At 41.4% G+C, this 20,171-nt stretch overlaps 1 protein-coding gene across 1 annotated transcript in view; it reads right to left on the reverse strand.

Moving 5' to 3' along the window:
• The window catches only part of XYLT1 (xylosyltransferase 1), a 339,335-nt gene that overhangs the window by 47,063 nt on the left and 272,101 nt on the right, over positions 1–20,171 (reverse strand). The gene's annotated exons all lie outside the window — the stretch shown is intronic.

Consider the following 20,171-nt stretch of genomic DNA (forward strand, 5'->3'; position numbering starts at 1 on the left):
AGAAACCAAGAAAGACCAAGATGTGGAACAAAATGCTATTTCAGGTCAGTAGTGAGGTACGCTGAAAGATGAGTGTTGTGAAGCTCCACAGAAGCGACTGTATTAGTATTTTTATGAGTAATATTTTCTCCTTTTTTTCATTAAGACACGAAGAAAACGATTCTGCACCTCAACCCCTCACAGATACACAACCCCAAGAAAAAAAGTATCAACAGTCAAAACAAAAACCTTTATGAACTCCCAGATCTCCTAGAATCTTGATGTTTTGCCCATTAGCAAGCTAAGACCTTGATTAGGGCTTCCTTCTAGAATTAATGAAGATACCAAGACAGAATTATAACTTGATTGTTTCTTGTATCTAATTACAAAATGCATGGTAAAAGGAGTCTAAATCCCACTGATTTTGGAGTCTAATATCTACCTTTCCAGTCCTGGAACTTAGAAGAGAAAAGCTACACTGTTAACTTAAAGTGAAATTTATGTGAAGTTTCAGACAAGAGTTGAGAATTTTTTTCTTTCCATTAACCAGTTTCTAATTTCATGTTCCATTATTAGGGATAATGGAAAAGTCTTGCAATTTCAATGCAGTCCTCTGGAAAGTAATCTTCAAATCCAGTATGTATGCAGTTATCTGCAAATCAAATATTAACGTGCCTGAAAGTTTGGTCATTTATTTACTTTTGTCAAAAAATAAGCAGCTGGAAATGACCCTTTAGGTGAATTAATTTAATCAAATAGAGGGATGTTATTGATCATATTTAAGAGGGATGTAGTATCCTTTCCTGTGAAATGGTTTCTCTCAATTGCTGTCTGCATGAACTTCCTGCCTTTTGTCCTATTATTAAGAAAGAAGCTTCCTTAGCTGTGAATGGCACCCCCATCATTACCTTCAAAATAAATAAATAGAATTGCAAGCACTAAAATTACATGAATATTAGATGGTTCTGCCCTCTGCCCACTGACTGGCTAAAGCTGGCTCTGAAAGAATATGTCCAGTTTCAGTGCTGAGATGTCTCAGTGAATCTGGCCTTACAGCTTTATTTATAACACCTTTTCCCAAATAATCAGCAGATTGTGAGTGTGTGTGCATGCATGTGTATAATGGCTAGAACAGCATATACAGAGAATTATAAAGTTGTTGGGAGCATGCAGGATTTTTATGGTCATCTTAAATCGTAACATCCTACAGAACAAGACTAGCAAAAGTAAACCAACTGTAGTATTTGACTGATACTACACTATCGGGGAACATACCCTACTCCGGCAGGGGGAATGGCCTGGATTACCTAATAGGACAATCAATTTCTTTGCTAACTGCTGTGTGTGTGTGTGTGAGAACTTTATCTAAAATAATATAACAGCTTCAAAATAGCATGAGGTAGAATATTAAGACAAGGAAGAAAATAGTTTTCAGGAGGATGGTTGCCTGTTTGGTGTACATAAATTCATACTCCCTATTTTTTTTACTTGACATACTTTATATCAGCGGTTGGAAACCTTTCAGAAGTGGTGTGCTGAGTTTTGATTTATTCACTCTAATTTAAGGTCTCGCGTGCCAGTAATACATTTTAACTTTTTAGAAGGTCTCTTTCTATAAGTCTATAATATAGAACTCAACTATTGCTGTATGTAAAGTAAATAAGGTTTTTAAAATGTTTAAGAAGCTTCATTTAAAATTAAATTAAAATGCAGAGCCCCCGGACCGGTGGCCAGGACCCAGGCAGTGTGAGTGCCCCTGAAAATCAGCTTGTGTGGTGCAGGTTGCCTACCCCTGCTTTACATTATACCATATGGGTGCAACAACAATCTGCTAACAAGCTTCAATGGCAAATCCTCTCCATTTACCTGTGCTGCAATAATTTCCAGACTGGATAAAATCACAGTACACTTAAACTTGCCCACCAGAAGACCTAGTCAGCATTCAAACAAACTATGTTCACAGAACAAGTCATGCAAAATATATATATTAGGATGAAATCCTGGCTCCACTGAATTCAATGGAAGCTTTCCCACTTATTTCAAAGAGGCCAAGATTTCAGGCTTAGTTAAGCTCCTACAAATTGTAATACTGCACCAACCTCATCCCATATTAAACTTCAGAAGGAGAGTGGCAAATGCACAGACAATGGTATATTTCCCATCTCCTTTGTCCTTCTTGGAGTTTTACACAATAGGAAAGCTACATGATAATTCCCAGATTAAAGAAAAAAATGGATTTAGCAACAAGATTTCTCTAATGTTAGCCAAAGTGGATAACTTCAGCGGCTTTCCAGGATTTTGAACTGGAAGTAGGAGTGCCAAGGCTCCTACACACAAAGGTCTCCAGAGCTCAGGTAATCGCAAATTAACTTGCCATGGCAATGATGCACAGTTGTCAGAGTAGGTAGATAACCATTTTCTTCAAGAATGTTTCTGGGCTGTTGGGAGTATAAGGGTTGGAACTTGATGGAACTGGGAACAACCTCAGATGAAGATATCCCTGACCAGGAGGAACGGGGTGAGTAAGTCTTGCAGCAGGGAAGTAAGGATGGCATGGATTAAAGAGTTAATCAGGAGGGGGGAAAGGGCTAAAATAAAACTACTGGACTGAAATAAAATTGTCCTGCTTTTGATTATCTCTGTCCTATATACTACCACATCAAAGGCATTTTGTTTTAGTGCATCAGTAATTTTAATGTTCTGTACATAAACTTATATATGAACTATTTTTCTTAAAATGACAAAGATTTATATTTGTAAAATTATATGCAGATACAGACACAGCCTTATTTTCAAAAAGAGCCTCAAATTTTGTGGATGTACGGTTATGCCTGAATCTAATTGTGGGGACACAAAATATTATTCATATGTGTCTGTCTGACTGTGTCCAAAAACTAGATGTGTAAATGCTGCCATTTATGCCCACAATTAGCTGCAGATGCAATGCTGGGGTTTGCAAAACTGAAGGCTAGCTTGGGATTCTTTCCTGAGTTGGGCCTGTTACCTTTATACTTTGTAAAAATGTCTATAATCTTGAATCCTTGCATTTCCCATAGCTTCTCTTCTGCAACCATGATTCCATCTGGTTAACACTCCAGCAGTCTAGACCAGTGTTTCTCAAACTTTTGTATTGGTGACCCTTTTCACATATCAAACCTATGAGTGTAATCCTCCCTTATAAATTAAAAACACTTTTTGTATTTAACACTATTATAAATGCTGAAGGCAAGCAGGGTGGAGGGGTGGAGGCTGACAGCTGGCAACCCCCCATGTAATAACCTTGTGACCCCCTGAGGGGTTATGACCCCCAGTTTGAGAACCCCTGGTCCAGACAGTTCAGGGGACATGTGTCTCAAGACCCTGCTCTCACTTTGCAACATTTGAAAATATTTACAAATACATTTCAGTTAGGCTTATGGAAGTATACAGTAAAAACCCTAAAGCACATTGCAAATATCTTTTCTCTTTGGTACTTTTTCATGCTTCCCTCCTGCCTCCAGCTCCTGTTGCTCTTCTGAAATCAAATTTAATATGTCTATTAATGCTCACATGATAAGAGAAAACCTTTCTGTCAACTACTAAGACAAGCAAAACCACTTGCATTGCTCCAAACCTCACTGGGGTCTGACCCAAAGGGAAGACTGATTGACTTCAGGAGGTTTTGGAACAGATACTAACTCATCCCCAAATATTAATAACCCAAAGTTATAGTTCTCAAATACATACTGGGCCAACTTCTGCCCTCCTGTCAGAGTGCACTGAGAAAAACCTACTGATTTCAGAGTTTGACTTATTTACACCAAGGCTACAGGGCCGGCGCAACCCATTAGGCGACCTAGGAGGTCATCAGCAGTATTTCGAGGGTGGGACCTTCTGCCGCCTCTGTCGGGGGTGGCATTTCGGGAGCAGGACCTTTTGCCACCTAGGGCACCAGAAAAGCTGGCAACACTCCTGCAAGACTACATTGGCCCTGCTAAATTTACATTTATAAAGACAGATATTCTATATTGAACATACACCATCAACCACAACTAAATAGAATCAGCTTTAAATATATTTATTAAAAAGTGAAATACTCACATTAATTTGTATGCAGTTGTTTTATGTTAAATTTACTGATATTAAACATTATTTACACAAGTGACTGCTCTATTAAACGTATACTTGGACTTTAAAGAAACACAGTCCATTTGAAAATCATACTTCTCTCTGAAGCGTAATATTGTTGCAAGTGACACCTAAGATTACTGAAAGAAATTAGAGAAAGAAAATTATTTCCTCCTATTTTTCCCAGTCTTTTTACTTTGTGCATTTGACAGCACTTTGTGAACAGAAAGTTTCACTGTTCTTCCATACTAGGCAGTTACTTTCCCTTGTTTGTGTGACTCATCATAGGGAGAGAAAAAACAATTTTTAAAATAGGAAAATGTGATTGCAAAGACACAAAAATGGCAGAGGGACTCACAAATGGATGTAGTACTTGAAAGCACTTTTAACTCGGTTTTTAAATAGCTCTTTTAAAGTGTCATCTGTTAACCAAAACTTCATTTTCATGTGAACAATTGTTTATGATTATTATAACGCGATCTCCATGTATTAATTTTATATATGAAGATACCCGATTGAAAGGCAAGGCCAATGTTTGACTGATTTTGTAATTCAGACAAAGTTTATATTTTACTCTCAATTACTTTTTTTCCTATCTCTACAGCAGAAAGATGTATATTCCCGACAGTTTTTGCAATATATTAAATAAAGAAGGCTCCTATTTTATATATTTTCAAAGTCTATGAACAAAGCTTTTCTGCTGACATAGAAAGTTGTCAGATATTAAAAATGTGACCAGTAACTTTTATCACAAAAAAGTCCTTGGCTCAGAGAGGTATATTTTTTAAACAGTCAGTTTCCTTTTCCTAAATATTTCCTGTTTCTGGCTTCTTACCTAACAGGCTTGCTGCTGAGCCTTCACAGTTATTCAGATGTGCTACACACCTACTGCCCTTGTTACCATTATTTACTACACTATGAATAAAAATTTAAAGATGCATTGGAGACACAATTCATCACAAGCAAAAAGCCAGTGTTGAAGCAGGAGTGCTAGGAGCTAAGATAATACCACAAAAAAGTATTTGTGAACATCTGTTTGAACAAAACCCACATATCTGCTTTGACTATATCCACAGCCCGCTATTTACCTTTGACCAACATCTGTAGGTGTCAACTAATTTTGGTGAGAAAGTGTGGCAAATATTTGTATGAAGAGGTATGCGCATGAGTCTGTCCTCTAGAAGTATTTACGCAACCATCTTGAAAAGTCTTGGTGGGAATCCTTCAGTGAGGAAGCAGAAAATAATTCCTTGTTGTGTAGCTGAACAACTGCAGAGCGCACATAGCAAATTGCAAATACTCATGCAACTGGCACAGCGAAGAGTTTGTGAGAAATCTCCAGGCTGAAATATATCTGAATAAACCATTCACTGAATAATCGAGTCCAATACGCAAATGTATTAAAATCTAAATATGTGCAGAAAGAAAGGCTACGCTCACTGAATACAGAGTGAAATGCCGGCTCTCTTGAAGATAATGGCAACATTCTCATTGTCTTGAATGGGGCTGCGATTTCATCTATTGTTTCCTACAAATAGTGCCGCTCTAACACAGATTATATATGTTTTGAAAAGCTGAAATTGCCAATAATTCATTCAATTTTAGTTTCCTCTTTGTGCCAAATGATGTCAAATAAAAGGGGGCGTTATTTCTGTGTACAGTAACTTGGGTTCTTGGAGATGTTTTGTCTCTATGGGTGCTCCACACAGGACATGAGCCTACCTGTGCACTCTCAAATGGAGACAGTAAAGCAGTGTCTGCAGGCCCAGGTCTGCCCAGAGCAGCTCTCTGTGCTCTCAGACAAGGGCACATAGGGAGACATGGACCTGCCACCACTCAGTTCCTGATCAACTGCAAAGCCAGAGACTCTGCAGCAGATGGGGAGGAAGGAGGGAGGGAGATGGAGCACTTATAGGGGGGAATACAACTGGAAGAACCCAAGTTACTGTACAGGTAAGTAATCTCTCCTTCTTCTTTGTTTTTATGTCCCTACGGGTGCTCCAGGAAGGAGACTCCCAAGCAGTAACTCAATGCAAAGGTAGGTATGGAGGAAGCAAATCCAAGGCAGATCGGAGGACTGAGTCACCAAACGTTGTGTCAGCTCTAAAAGCAGGTGAGATAGTGTGCTTGGCAAATGTACAGATAGAAAACCAAGTTGCACACCTGCAGATTACTGCTATAGGAACATCTTTCAGAAAGGCTATAGATGTGGACTAAGTCCTAGTGGTGCATGCTGTCACTCTCTGAGGAGGCTGTATTCTTGCAGTCTCATCGCATTTTAGGATGAAACCCAAGACCCATTGTGACAGTCTTTGCATAGAAATGGGCTGCCCTTTCTTCCTTTCAGCAAAGGATACAAAGAGTTTGGGAGAGGTACTGAAGGAAGGAAGGCTGTGGCTCTGTTTAAATAGAGATCAAGAGCCCTTCTGACATGTAGGTGTGTGCAGGCTAGATTCGTCTCTGGAGGCATGAGGCTCTGGATAGAACATTAGTGGATAGATTTTCTGATTAATATGGTATTCTGGAAAACCTTAGGGAGGAAATGAGGATGGGACATAATGTGACTGTATCCCTGTAGAAGGTAGTGAACAGTGGGTCTGCCATGAGCCCACCGAATTCTGCCATTTATCTAGCTGAAGTGATAGCTATAAGGAATGAGGTCCTGAGGGAGAGATGGAGGAGAGAACAGGTAAGCCACTGCTTCAAAAGAGGTTTCTTTACGGCATTGAGAATGAAATTAAGGTCTCATGCAGGAGCAGGGTTCTGTACAGGAGGGAACACGTTATGTAAATCCTTAATGAATGTGGTCATGGTAGCATGGACAAAAACTGAGAAGCCCTCAGTGAGTGAGCAGAAGGCCATGATAGCTGCTAGGTGTAATCTGAGCTTATCGACAAACTCTGAGAAAGAAAAATTCCCAGGAAGTGAGAATTGGCAGTAAGCTGTAGAACGGTTGACACCAAGTGCTTCATCTCAAGCTGCTGGCAACTGAGAAGGAACTGAGTGGGGCAGGTCCATGCCTCTCTATATGTCCTTGTACAGAAGCACGAGGGGCTGCTCTGCCCAGGCCCAGACCCAGACCCATGGACTCTATTGAACAGTCTCCAGTCAAGAGTGCACAGGTGCGCGCATATCCTATGATGGAGCACCCATAGGGACAGATAAATCACACCTGCTTTCGTATACAGAGTCTTGCAATACACTCCCCAAGACCCTTTTTGGTCATACTAAAAGCCTTTAGACTTAGCCTTTCCCCCCCTATTTTTCCCCACGATAAATGAAGTACAAGGTAGAGAGAGGAACAGTGTCAAAAAAAAAATAGCACCTACTTAGTCTGTCAAGATTAGGCAGAGTTCCTCCTGGTATGATAGGCAATTGGGTGTGAAAAAAGTACAGAATTCAGAATTCCCTGCTGTTTCAAGAGAACATGAAAAAACTGTCAGTACGGATAAAAAAGGATGGGGAAAAGATCAAAATGTAACCCATTTTAGATTGTGCTAAAACAGCAGCATCCTGACGACAGGGGCAAAGGCAAAATTAAATTATTCTTATCTTGCTTTAATTCCTATGCTCTGAAGGAGATATTACAAACACAACACAATCCTAGCCATCTCAGTCTCTTGTGCTTTAATGACAATTCTATCGTGAGATTGGGGATATTTCATATGCAAAGTCAAACCTAAAAGTAAGCGAACAAACAAAAACTATTTCTGGTAGAATTGTGATAATGTTTGGAAGTCAAATATGAACACACGGAAAAAAAAATCTTTTTAAAATTATTATTACTATTTATTATTTGTTTTCCAGTAGCTTTCCCAATGTGCTAGACCCCATCTATATAGACCATGCCATGAATAACTTTTAGGATGAAGTCCTGGCTTCACTGAAGTCAATTGGAGCTTTGACATTGTTTTCAGTGGGTCCAGGATTTCACCCTTAGATTTTAAGAATACTGATCGTGCATACACAAAAGGAGCCTGATAACTAGGGATGTAGCAATAAATATCTGTTGCCGCAATTCCTATTGATTTGTCATGTGCAGGGAATTTTTTCCCAGAAGAATATTTCATGTAGGTGGGAAATCAGTGTTTTATGTATGAGAAACATGTTGTTTGAGATCCAATTCCTGGGACACTCTACGAGGGTGAAAAAAGCACCAAAGCACTTTAAAATCTGTGTATAGATTACACAGGGGCCCAAACAGAGAATCTGCCAAATGGGCACTGTAACCCCTATGCAACACCCCACAGCTTACTGCAAAGCGGTGTTGAATATGGGGATGACCTGCTGACCAGAACTGTCTACTGTTTCCCTTATTCCTACTGATGGACAACTGGGACTGGGTGTTGTACCCTTCAGCCTTGCAATGGTTTCACAAGGACCAGAGCACCTTTATTCTGGCTTTGTTCATTTGCCATATATTTTACCCTTGAAGAATAAAAAAATAAAGACTCAAATCTTGTCCTGATTCATAGAATATCAGGGTTGGAAGGGACTTCAGGAGGTCATCTAGTCCAACTCCCTGCTCAAAGCAGGACCAATTTCCAACTAAATTATCCCAGCCAGGGCTTTGTCGAGCCTGACCTTAAAAGCCTCTAAGGAAGAAGAGTCCACCACTTCCCTAGGTAACTCATTCCAGTGCTTCACCACTCTCTGAGTGAAAAAGTTTTTCCTAATCTCCAACCGAAACTTCCCCCACTGCAACTTGAGACCATTACTCCTTGTTCTGTCATCAGGTACCACCAAGAACAGTCTAGATCCATCCTCTTTGGAACCCCCTTTCAGGTAGTTGAAAGCAACTATCAAATCCCCCCTCATTCTTCTCTTCTGCAGACTAAACGTTCCCAGTTCTCTCAGCCTCTCCTCAGACCCCTTTCAGGTAGTTAGCCTGAAGCATCATATCTGCTTCCGCTCGCCCTCAATTCATTCTCTTCTGCGATAAAGACTGTATCCAGTCATCTGTCTCAGCCGTCCGTGCCTCTTACAGGTCCATCTGTTCGGCTCCTAGGGCGCATCTCCCATTCATCTTTTTAGCTTAGACCCTCGTGGCAGCTTTTCCGATTTGTTGTGCCATCTTTTTGTAGTGTGTCGGTGGCCGAAACTGAGGTACTCAGATGACTCGCCGAGTATTAGCAGTTGGATAGTAGTTGCTAGAGTCGACAGGTGCCCTCACTGAAAGTCGAATCTGAGGGTTATTCCGATTCAGTATCACTGTGCGTCATCTGAACTGCAATGCCCGGGTTTTTTAGTCCTGTCCCAGAAGTGCGGCTTGTTACGCTATTCAGACTTCTTGGGCAGGCTCAGGCTGTCCGTGATGGTCTGCACTCATATAGGCAGAGTGTGGATCCCATGTTACCCTCATATTAGCGCTGGACTTCTAGCGAGACTGTTCCTGCCATTCAGGTCCCTAGTCAACTGTAACACGATGAGTTCTTCCGTTCTCTTTGTCGAAGTGCAGGACTGGCACTTGTCTTTTGTGTTGAATCTATCAGGTTATCTTTTGGCCCAAGTTCTCTAATTTATTAGGTCTCTAGATATCCATCCCTACCCTCCGTGTATTCTTGACACTCCCAAGTTTTATAGGTGATCATTGAAACTTGCTTGAGAGTGGGCAGTGCCTCACATGCCATCCTCCAGATCATTAATGAAGATAACTGACCCCTGGGGCACTCCACTTGAAACTGGCTGCCAATTAGACATGGAGCCGTTGATCACTACCCACTGAGCCCGACGATCTAGCCAGCTTTCTATCCACCTCATAGTCCAATCATCCAGCCCATACTTCTTTAACACCCTGCAATCCCACTGAAGTTATCAGGATTTACATGGATATGAATCTGGGCAGGATTTGGCCCAACTGATCCAAAACCAAAAAACAATTCACCTGGCCAGTCACTTTCAGTAACCCACTTGGAAGGATTTATGTATGGCATTGTGCTTATTCCTCAAGAGCCTCATTTCTCTTTCTGTGTGACTCATGAACAGTTATAAACAGAGATGGTCTTGAACCAAACCCCCAGATATAAACATGAGGAAGTTGAGAAGTTCAGATCTAAGTAGGGTGGTTTGGGTTCATCCCTGGTTATAAAGACTTGAGTTATGAACTAGAGGTGTGATTCCCTTGCTTAGTAGTACGAGTAGCGGCAGTGAAGGCCTGGCTGAGACGGCCGAGTACATACTAGCAAGTTTCAGGTGGATTCACACTCAGCATAGCTAAGCTGTGCCTCCACTGCCACTACCAATGCTACCATGGCTATAGTGCTATTTAAACTCATGCTAGCGTGATGAGAAAGCTAGTGCAAGTAAGTGCATACAAGCAGGGGACTCATACCCCTACCTTGTAGTGTAGAGGTAGCCTTAGACAGCACAGCATACACTCCTAAAAATGTTTATGTGATGCCACAAATCCAATACTTAAGACTTCATGGTAGAGTAAAGGAGGAAGAGAAAATGACATGAGAAGAGACACATATCTGGTTAAAAAGAAATTCTACCAATATCATTCCAGCATGAAATGTTCAAACGTTATTGGTCAGGCTGCAAAAAATCATAAAATTTTTCAGCCAACCCCTAGACTTAAAAAACTGAACAAATGTTGGGTTCTTTTTATGTGTCTTCTGGTTTCTGAGGCATAAGGTAGAGTTGAGTCACACGTCAAGCTTTTCTCAGCAACCACAAGGGCTAGAAACAACTTCTTTTAAATGAAAGCTGAAATTCTCACATGATTGCTTGACTCCAAGAACTGTGCTAACAACAAGTATAATGAGAGATATGTAATTGGGTTAAAAGAACACTATTAAGTGATATCATCTCATTACCTCTCCTTCCTGCCAGGCACTCACTCCACCAGGGCTGGATTTACACCTTTCGCGTCCCTAGGCCCCCCTGGTGGCTGGACAGACGTGAGAGTCCCAGCTCTGAGCTCCCCACATTGCTTGCAACAGCTGAGAACTGCAGGGGGCCCCCCCGTCGCCGGCTCAGAGCTGTGGGGTACCCCCGGCCCACAGCTGCTCAGAGCTGTGGGGTCCCTCCACTGCTCAGGCACAGTGGGGGTCCCCCGCCACTCACGGTGTGCAGACACAGTGGGGACCTCACCATCCGGCGGTGCTTGGAGCTCTGAACCGCTGCAGGCAGCGGGGGAACCCTGCCACTTTTACTTTTAGGCACCCCTCCGCACAGCTCCATCACCACAACTGCCCAGTGCCCCATCTAGAGCCTCCCACCAACCCCCCACTACCCAGTGCCCCCTACCTATTGTGCCTAACTGGAAATCTGGCCCTGCACACCACCCAATCTTATTATACTATAGCTCTGATTCCTTAAAGGAAGAAATTACAAATGGGAACTTGTATAAGGGTAAAATGATTGGGTGATAGTTCAGAAAAATAGAATCTTAGCGAAGTAAGGAAACAATACATAGTGCTTGATGCTGCCAGGGCAGAGTTAGGGAATTTAGAAACATAAAAATATTCATGGAAAATATGTGAAAGGCTCATGGATTTATGTTTTAAATTAGATACAGCTGAAAGTTTCTCCAGTGAGGAAGTTTCTTCAAAATGTCAATATGTCTCCTTGATACCTTTTTTGGGTGGAGGTGCACTTACATATATTAATAATTTTTGCAATTAACAGACATTTAGAAAAACCCAATGTTGCTTTGTCTGCTAATTTTGATGAGACTTTAAATACAAGTTGGAAGAAAAAATAGAAGCAAAACAACATCAAAAAGCAAAGATAGCCTCCAGAAAACATTCTACTCAAACTTGACAAAGAGGGTAATACCAGCTGTGATGTTAATTATCATTCTGACACAGCTGTTATAATTGGATTAAGTAAAGGGAAAAATCAAACAATGACAAATATGTAAGTTTAAAACAACATGAGAGAAAATGAAATCTGCTTTAATGATCAGAGATTAAATATTAATTATGTCCTGACATCCATCATAATAATGCATAGCATCCAAGTACAAAGCGTTTCTCAAGTTAAACAGGTTGGCACTGATAATTAAAAGAAAAGAAAACTAACAGATTTTGGGGAGTATTTTCTAACCACCTGTTTGCCATGGTTTAAATGGTTCCATGTTTATTGAGCAAACATTTGGTCCAATGCTAAAAAAGTCAGGACACCTAAGGTTTAGCTCATAAAGGCAAAAACTGCAAGGTAATGCACAGTTTTTGATTTTGTTTCTTCAAAGCACCAAACATATTCCCTACTTGTGAAAATAATATGATCCACATGACCCATCTCAATTAATGACGTCTTTATTGTAATAAAATATCAACAGAGCTTAGAATATCCTGGAATGTTATCGAAGGTTCACCAAGACACACCTGTAGTCCATTCCTTATAAGAGATCTGTGCAGTCATACTTGAATTTGTCCAACTGTACAGTAAAAAGTCTTACTTTCTTTTTCCTGCTTCTTTTATACACTTAGAATTTGCTCAATATATTCATCTAATTCTGTTCCCACATACCGCCCCTAATTCTGACTTGGAGAAAGTCTTCTAAAGTCTCCTCCTTCTCTGTCTTTTCCAATGATTTAACTTGCATTATTTTTGAAAGATCTTATTTTCCATTTTCTTGCAATTAAACTTTCAAAGGCAAGAAGTTCTTAGAAGTTCTCACGGCTCCTCAACATTTTAGGGTTGCAGGTCAGGGAACAGAGTCTTCCCTCGCACAAAGAAAGAATCCTCAGAGGCCATGTTTTTAAACACTGGAAACTGCCAGAGCTTTTTTTGTATGATGGCTTCTACCAGAGCTTACACTGATGCAGCTGGACTAGTAGTAGCACTGATTCTTAGAATTCCCTTCTGTATACGTGGCCTTAGAGGAACATTCCAAGTCTTTCTTGTCTTGTGGCCTTTTCTCCACCATTCTTCACTAATGAGATGTTTTCAAAAACACAACAGCAGAGGTTACAAGAATAAAAATGTAAGAACTCATTCTCCAAATCTTAAACAGCACACAATGCAAATGTTTAGCATTCTGTCCCCAATAATAAACAACACTGCAAGGACAAAATCAAGTATTAATGAAGCATACCTAGTGCAGTGTGATTTTACCATAGAGACGGGTCAAGTAACATCAAATACGAATGTTTATTATGTATCTAATCGCCACTACATAGCCTTCTCTATATGTGTTCTCCCCCATCCTATAACATTTCTCAGCAGTGCAGCTCCATGAGCAATAGCCAAGTTGGGAGCATTAGATTACCGATAGGGCAATTTTAAGCACCATGTTATCTAGCTATGCAACACAGATAGCCCAGTCTACAGTAGCTCCCATCAAGGCTGTCACTGATGGAGCACAGCCGGTGGGCGCGTTGATAGAAAATTTGAAGAAAAAAGTGTTGTGTAGATAGTATTCATAAGTCCACCCAATGCCAGACTATTTTTAATGTTTATCTAGGTATTCATATTGTGCTCATCATCTTGACGTCTGCACAGCAAATGCTTGTAATAGGGGAAAGGGAGAGAGGACATATGGGCGACATTCACGGCTCTCCAAATGACTCTATATGAGACTCTGGGCAAGTCACTTCTACACTGATTTTCAGAGATGTTGAGCACCCAAAGCTCCAAAATCAGGTTATTAACCTTTCTGTGACGAAGGGCTCATCTACACGTTGGTTTAGTATGCAGCAAGCCAGGGTCTGAATCCATAGCATCAACTCACCATGAACTAACTTGCTGTGTGGACTCTGCTATAGCCATAGGCATCAACTTACCTAGTTGTTGGGGGGTGCTCAACCCCCACTCCACCCAAGGCCCCACCCCCACTCCACCCCTTCCTCCAACCCCTCACCCCTGCCCCATCTCTTCCTGCCCCCGCTCCTCCCACATGCTGTGGATCAGCTGTTCCCAGCAGGTGGGAGGCACTGGGAGGGAAGGGGAGGAGCTGATCTGTGGGGCTGCTGGCGGGCGGCAGGCACTGAGGTGGGGGAAGGCAGTAATCTGTGGAGCTGCTGGTGGTGCGGAACACCCACTGTTTTTTTCCATTTGTGCTCCAGCCCCAGACCACCCACGGAGTGGGCGCTTATGGCTACAGTGCACTAGAAATTCTACTAGGTGCTTTGATGCAGATTCACGCTCTGGCTTGCCACACACAAACTCATCACGCACAAGCTCTTGGTTTACCTGTGGGTAAAATGGGGATAATGATATTTGCCTTCCTTGAAGGGGTGATGCTGGACTCAGTTATTTTATACAGTGCTTTCAGATTACTGAGTGAAAAGATACTATGGAAACACAAAATATTATTTGTTTATACAATTAAAAATGAAATCAGCAGCTAGTTGTTAAGTAGCGGGCACAAAAGATTTCATGTAATCTTTTTGCTTTCTTCCACCAGTAATTCTTCTTTTCCCTTCTCTGTGCACAATAAAATATTTTCTAGGAGGACTTAAAATCACGTCACCTATCTGGGCTGGTGATGACTGATACTGTTTCTGCACTCGCAAGCCAAATTCATTCAGCACTTTACTAAAAACAATCCCAGGCTATTTTCCTATGAGGACGTCTGAGCTGATCTTACTTTATTTTTTCCCACACTTTCAGCCTATTTTGTTTTCCTTTGTACTGGGCTCTTCTGATCACCATCTTCTAAACAGAGTAAAATGAAAAAGCTATGAGAAGGCAAATTGCCAAGGACAAGCAGTTTTATGTCACCTCTAGCACTGATTATGAAGCAATGGGGAATATGGGTATCTGAAACTTAGCTGTAAGGTATAAAAATTTTAAATGCACATGCTTTGCATAATAAGAAGAGTGTTACTATTTCAGCTGATATAGTGTGTCCACAAATATTGCACTATGTTTCCAGCTGGCAATGAATAGACCTTTCTAGTCAAGGTATTTCAGGATGATACAGTACTAAATTAACTGAAATGTGTGCGGTGTGAAATTTCAGCTAAGTAAGTCATTGAACAAATACTCTGGTACCTCAGAACTACTAAGAATGTAATGGCTTCTGGCAGCTAAGTGGTTAAAAATATTTTTGGCATCAGGCACAGTAAATTGTACTTTATGTACAGTACTTAGTAGCGCCGGGTATTTCATGGATGATTCATGAGAACAGTAATACAGCAGCAATTACTGGATGTTCTGTTCTCCAGTACTCGGGTTAGCTGCTTAGAAATAGATAACAAAGATAATATTGTCCATTTACCTAACACAATATACAGGTTCCAGAGTAGCATGTGCCATGTTGGAAAATGGCACCTACCTCACTAAACATCTGATGTAAAGATCTGGAGGATTTTGTTACACAGTGTGTTAATGTTGAGAATAAGATTGGCTCCTATTGCTGGATGCTGAAAACCCTAAGGACATGTCTACTAAATGGCTCAAGAGTGGATGTCTATCTGTTTTCTAGAACTCAAGACTACAGAGGGGAAACATCCAAAACAAAATGAAAACTATGAAACAATACAGAAAACATTTAATGGAACTTTTCTGAACTGTTTCCATTCTGCATGTGAGCTCCCAATTCCCTTAAGATTTAACAACATCCAACAATCACAGCATGTTTACACTGTTCTCCAAATGACTACTGTGGCAGGGTTTCTGAAAAAAAAGTCTTTTCCTGACTGTCAGTGAAGATGTCACATTTGACTCTCTTTGTATTTTATAATACACCAGCCAGGTGCCGCTCCTGTCAAAAAAATCTTCTGGGTGATCCAAGTTGTAATAGCTTATAAAACTATGGAGTTATTCTGCTGCTTTTAATAGTCTAAGATGCTGAAAAGAGAAGAAAATGTAAGTGTTGCCCACTAACTGCGATGTAACAACTCTACCCAATGTATGTAATTTCATTTCAAACATCCAGTTCTCTAAGAAAATAATGCTTCTCCTGCTGAGTTAAGGAGACATTTCCACCTCCATTTCTTTTCTGAAGCCACTAAAGGAAAATCAGAGTGATGTACTTTTTAATAACTTTGGCATAACTAAAATAAAACTTGATTCTATAAAAAGGAAGCCTAGTTTCTATCCATATTTGGCAGTAAAACGTACTGATTGTCTACATGGCTTGAATACAAACTACGTTGTAATTGAGAGGTATAAGCATTTCAGTTTTAAGATGTATTTTTTAATCTCTCTCCCCCTCGCTCTCCATTGTACAAACCAGACTATGGCAACTTTAAATTCAGAGTGTAGGCAGCTGTTAACAAAGCAGATTTAGGCAGCTGAAAAGCTTATTGTTTACAAGCTGTTATTCACCCCTGAATTCAAAAAGATAGCTTTAGGGATTATAATTTGCTCTAATTGTGTTTTAAATACTGCACTCTTGTATTAATGATTCTTCACATTTTGACGAAAACACCCAGGACCACAGGAATGGCCACTGTAGATCAGACTAGTGGTCCATTTAGCCCAGTATCCTGGCTCGTACAATGACCAGCACCAGTTGCTTCTGAGGAAAAACCCTGCAGTAGTCAGTTATGGGATAAGGTCACCAAGAGAAATTTCCTCCAACCCCCAATAGTTATGAGTTTGACTTACACTCTGAAGGAGGAAGGTTTATAGCCCTTCCAAAGATCTTCTTTATTGTTTTAAATATCTATTATTATAACTCTGCCTATCCTTGTTATTCATGTATGGCCTAATCCTCTTTTTGAATCCTGTTAACCTCATGGTCATATCATCCCCTATTATGGGCTACAATGACAACACCAGGTACAAGGCAACAAAGAATCAGGCCTGAAGACTGTCATTCACATACCATATGGGGAAATCCTTCCCACATCCAGAGGCTTCACAGTAATGGAACTGGTGGGATTCTGGTACCCAAGGAGTGGGGCCAGAATGATGGCTGCTTGGGGGATGCATGATCTCAGCATGCAGGGGATGGTATGGACAGAGACAGAGGCCAGTGTTTTGCGGCTGCAAAGGTCTTCCAGCACTCCACACTAATGCCTGATGGGGGAAGATTCTTCCCACTGTGCATCTGCCCAGTTCCCAGCCCAGTAGAGATTTTCTGAGATTATGTTTTGTTTTGATGCTACATCTGAGTCTGCCTGAAGCTCATAATGCAAATGTCCAGGTGCCAACGCTACACCTGCTCTTGTAATATGTTGTTTTCAGCTGCTCGATCAGAAGGCAAAAGGAACTCAAGCACTGCCTATACTTATTTCCTCTGTGCAGGTGAGATTGCACAGTCAAAGACCTTCCATGTCTAGCAATGAACTGGAACATTAATACAACCATGTCAGGAGTAAAAATAAAATGTGTATGGTCACATTAAGATAAAAGGCATTTACATATTTACACATTCAAAAGCAACAGCTGAACTAATACATGGGATATTATTCTTCTGAGAGGACGAATGGCACATTAGCACATTTTATTATTAAATTAATAACAAATTACTGCATTTAATTGATCTAAATTGTTCTAGTCCCAGCTAAGGTTGGCATCTTAAACTGGCTTTATGCATGAATGTCATAATTCATTAGTTATTTTAGCTAGCTAGCTGCAGTGTTTGGGGATAATCAAGTGTGCAAGAATAGCAGAAAAGCTAAAGAGATGGAATGCATCTCCCAAACCTTTACCATTGCTTTTCCAATTTAACTGTACTGCCAGCTAGAGCCAAGCCTGTCAATCACACTGAAGAGCTGTATTTCCAAACCCAAGAATATGCTCTGAAAGCTATTTATATTTTTGACTTGTTTTTATATAACTCCCTCTCAAATATATTTTGGTACCAAATGCAATACAAGCCCTGCATACACAACACTACTAGAATGATAACGTTGTGAAGAATTCATCTAAATAAGGACAAAAGGGAGGCTGTAAGTCTACAGCAAAAGGAGGTTGGCAGTCAAGGGACTGGTTTATAGTCCTGACTCGCCCACTGGCTGGCTCTGTGACCCTGGATGTATTGCTTGCTCTCTTATTATTTATTTTCTGTACCACAACCAAAGATGTGGCAGGCACCTTACAGGACACAGAGGAAGACCCAGACCTGGTGATTTAGCTTGCTAAACCTGCAATCAAATCTACAGGACTGAAGTCAGTGAGTCTTCACGCAGTCTCTGGAGCCTGTGCTAACGGAACCGGGTGCAAGACTGGGTTCTAAATTAAGATACGACATACAGATGGGGGTAACTATAAAAATAAGGGATTGAAGGGATTCAATAATCTGTGATATGGGAATAACAACATCTATCTTTACACAGTATTTTAAGACCTTTGAGGAAAAGGCATCTCACAAATGCAAAGTTTTATTGTTGTTTCTTAAAGTCCTACTCTAACATTAAGGCTTGATTTTGTAAACATAATAAAAGGGAACGGTATATTTTTCTTTGTTAGTCTTGAGCTCCATCATCATGATAGATCCCTGTTAAGGAATCCATAGATTAACAGATTTTAAGGCCAGGGTCTGACCTTCTACATAACACATGTCATAGATTTTCAGTAATTCTGGCAACAAGACCAGTAACTTGTGATTGATTCAGTATAAAACTCTATTAAAGATCCATTATAGAAACTAATACCACAATAGAACCCTGCCATGGAATTGAACATGGTGTATGACTTCTACGCTACTTGAAAAAATGTTGTATAGCTCTTTGGTGAGGGTGTTGGGTTTGTTTCCAATGTGGCTATGACTAGCAGAAGGTAGTGAACTTCTGCTGCGTGAAGGACGTCACTGTTTGCAGCATGGTAGTGCGGGGGTTCTAAATCAGGTTTTGGAAGGATTTTACAGACACTTCTCAGAGAAACATGTCAGCTTGGTGCTGTGAGAATCCTAGACAGATATTTAGGACTAATTCCCCTTTCTCTGTTTGTCCCCATGACATGACATGACAGAGTATTCACGATGCCTGCTTGGAGCACAGGAGGTGAAACTACCAATTTTTGCTACAGAAATAAGGTGGATGAAGGTCTTTTATTGGACCAACTGCTGTTGGTAAGAGAGACAAGTTTTCGAGCTTCCACGGAGCTCTTAACGTTACCCACCCTGTCTCTCTAATATCATGGGACCAACACAGATACAACAACACTGCATACAATTTTTGCTGCACACAGAAATAAGTTAGAAAATGATCATTTGCATATGTAAAACTGCTTAGACTGTTTGAGAAACAACTGAGAACAACAGAAAACCTCTTGTGCTCAGCTCCCCACGGTAAGTACACCTTCTGATGCAGCAACCCGCCCAGCGATGAGCTCTTAAAATCCTAAGAACTGGTTCCCTACCGCGTCCTTGGCAGCACTTCGGTGGCAGGGGGTGTATCTTTATATGCTCCGGGTTTTCAGCAGCATTTCGGCAGCAGGTCCTTCACCTGGAGTGAGTGAAGACCCCACCCCGCTGCTGAAGTGCCGCCGAAGATCCAGTAGGGAACTGCGCATTGAGTACAGTACAAGCCCCACATGCCTTTCTCCCCCTCACACCCATCCCGACCCCAACCCACGTCCTGCCCCCAACTACTCCCCTCAGAACCCACAAGTTTCTCCTCTCCCTCTCCCCCACCGAGGTAGCAGCAGCAGCCCGGGGCCCCGGGGACTATTTAAAGGGCCTGTGGCTCCCTTGCTTCTACCGCCCCGGCCCTTTAAATAGCTGCTGGAGCCCTGAAGAAGCCCTAGGGCTCTGGAGGCTATTTAAAGGACCAGGGTGGCAGCAAAGGCAGCTGGAGCTCTAGCCCTTTAAATAGTCCCTGGAGCCCTCCACTACCCCTGGGCTCTGGGGGCTATTTAAAGGGCCCACGGCTCCTCTGCTTCTACCACCCTGGACTTTTTAAATAGCCCCCAGAGCCCTGCAGCCCTACCCCAGGGCTCCAGCAGTGAGGCTTTCGTGGCAATTTAAAGGCCTGGGGCTCCAGCCCCTGCTAGGAACCCCAGGCCCTTTAAATTGCCCTCTGGGGAAGCCAGGCCACCCCTTTAGCAACTGGTTCTACACCAGCTTCTAACTTTAACAACTGGTTCTTGTGAACCAGTGCGAACCGGCTCCAGCTCACCTCTGAACCCGCCTCTACCTAGGAGTGTGGAGTATGCAGCAATCTATTCTAAGCCTTTCTCTACACCAATGCTTTTCTGTAAATAACATGCAGGAGCAGCCATTCAAGAATGAGACACAA

The sequence above is a fragment of the Chelonoidis abingdonii genome, chromosome 9 (assembly GCF_003597395.2).
Source record: "Chelonoidis abingdonii isolate Lonesome George chromosome 9, CheloAbing_2.0, whole genome shotgun sequence".
Classification (NCBI taxonomy): Eukaryota; Metazoa; Chordata; order Testudines; family Testudinidae; genus Chelonoidis; species Chelonoidis abingdonii.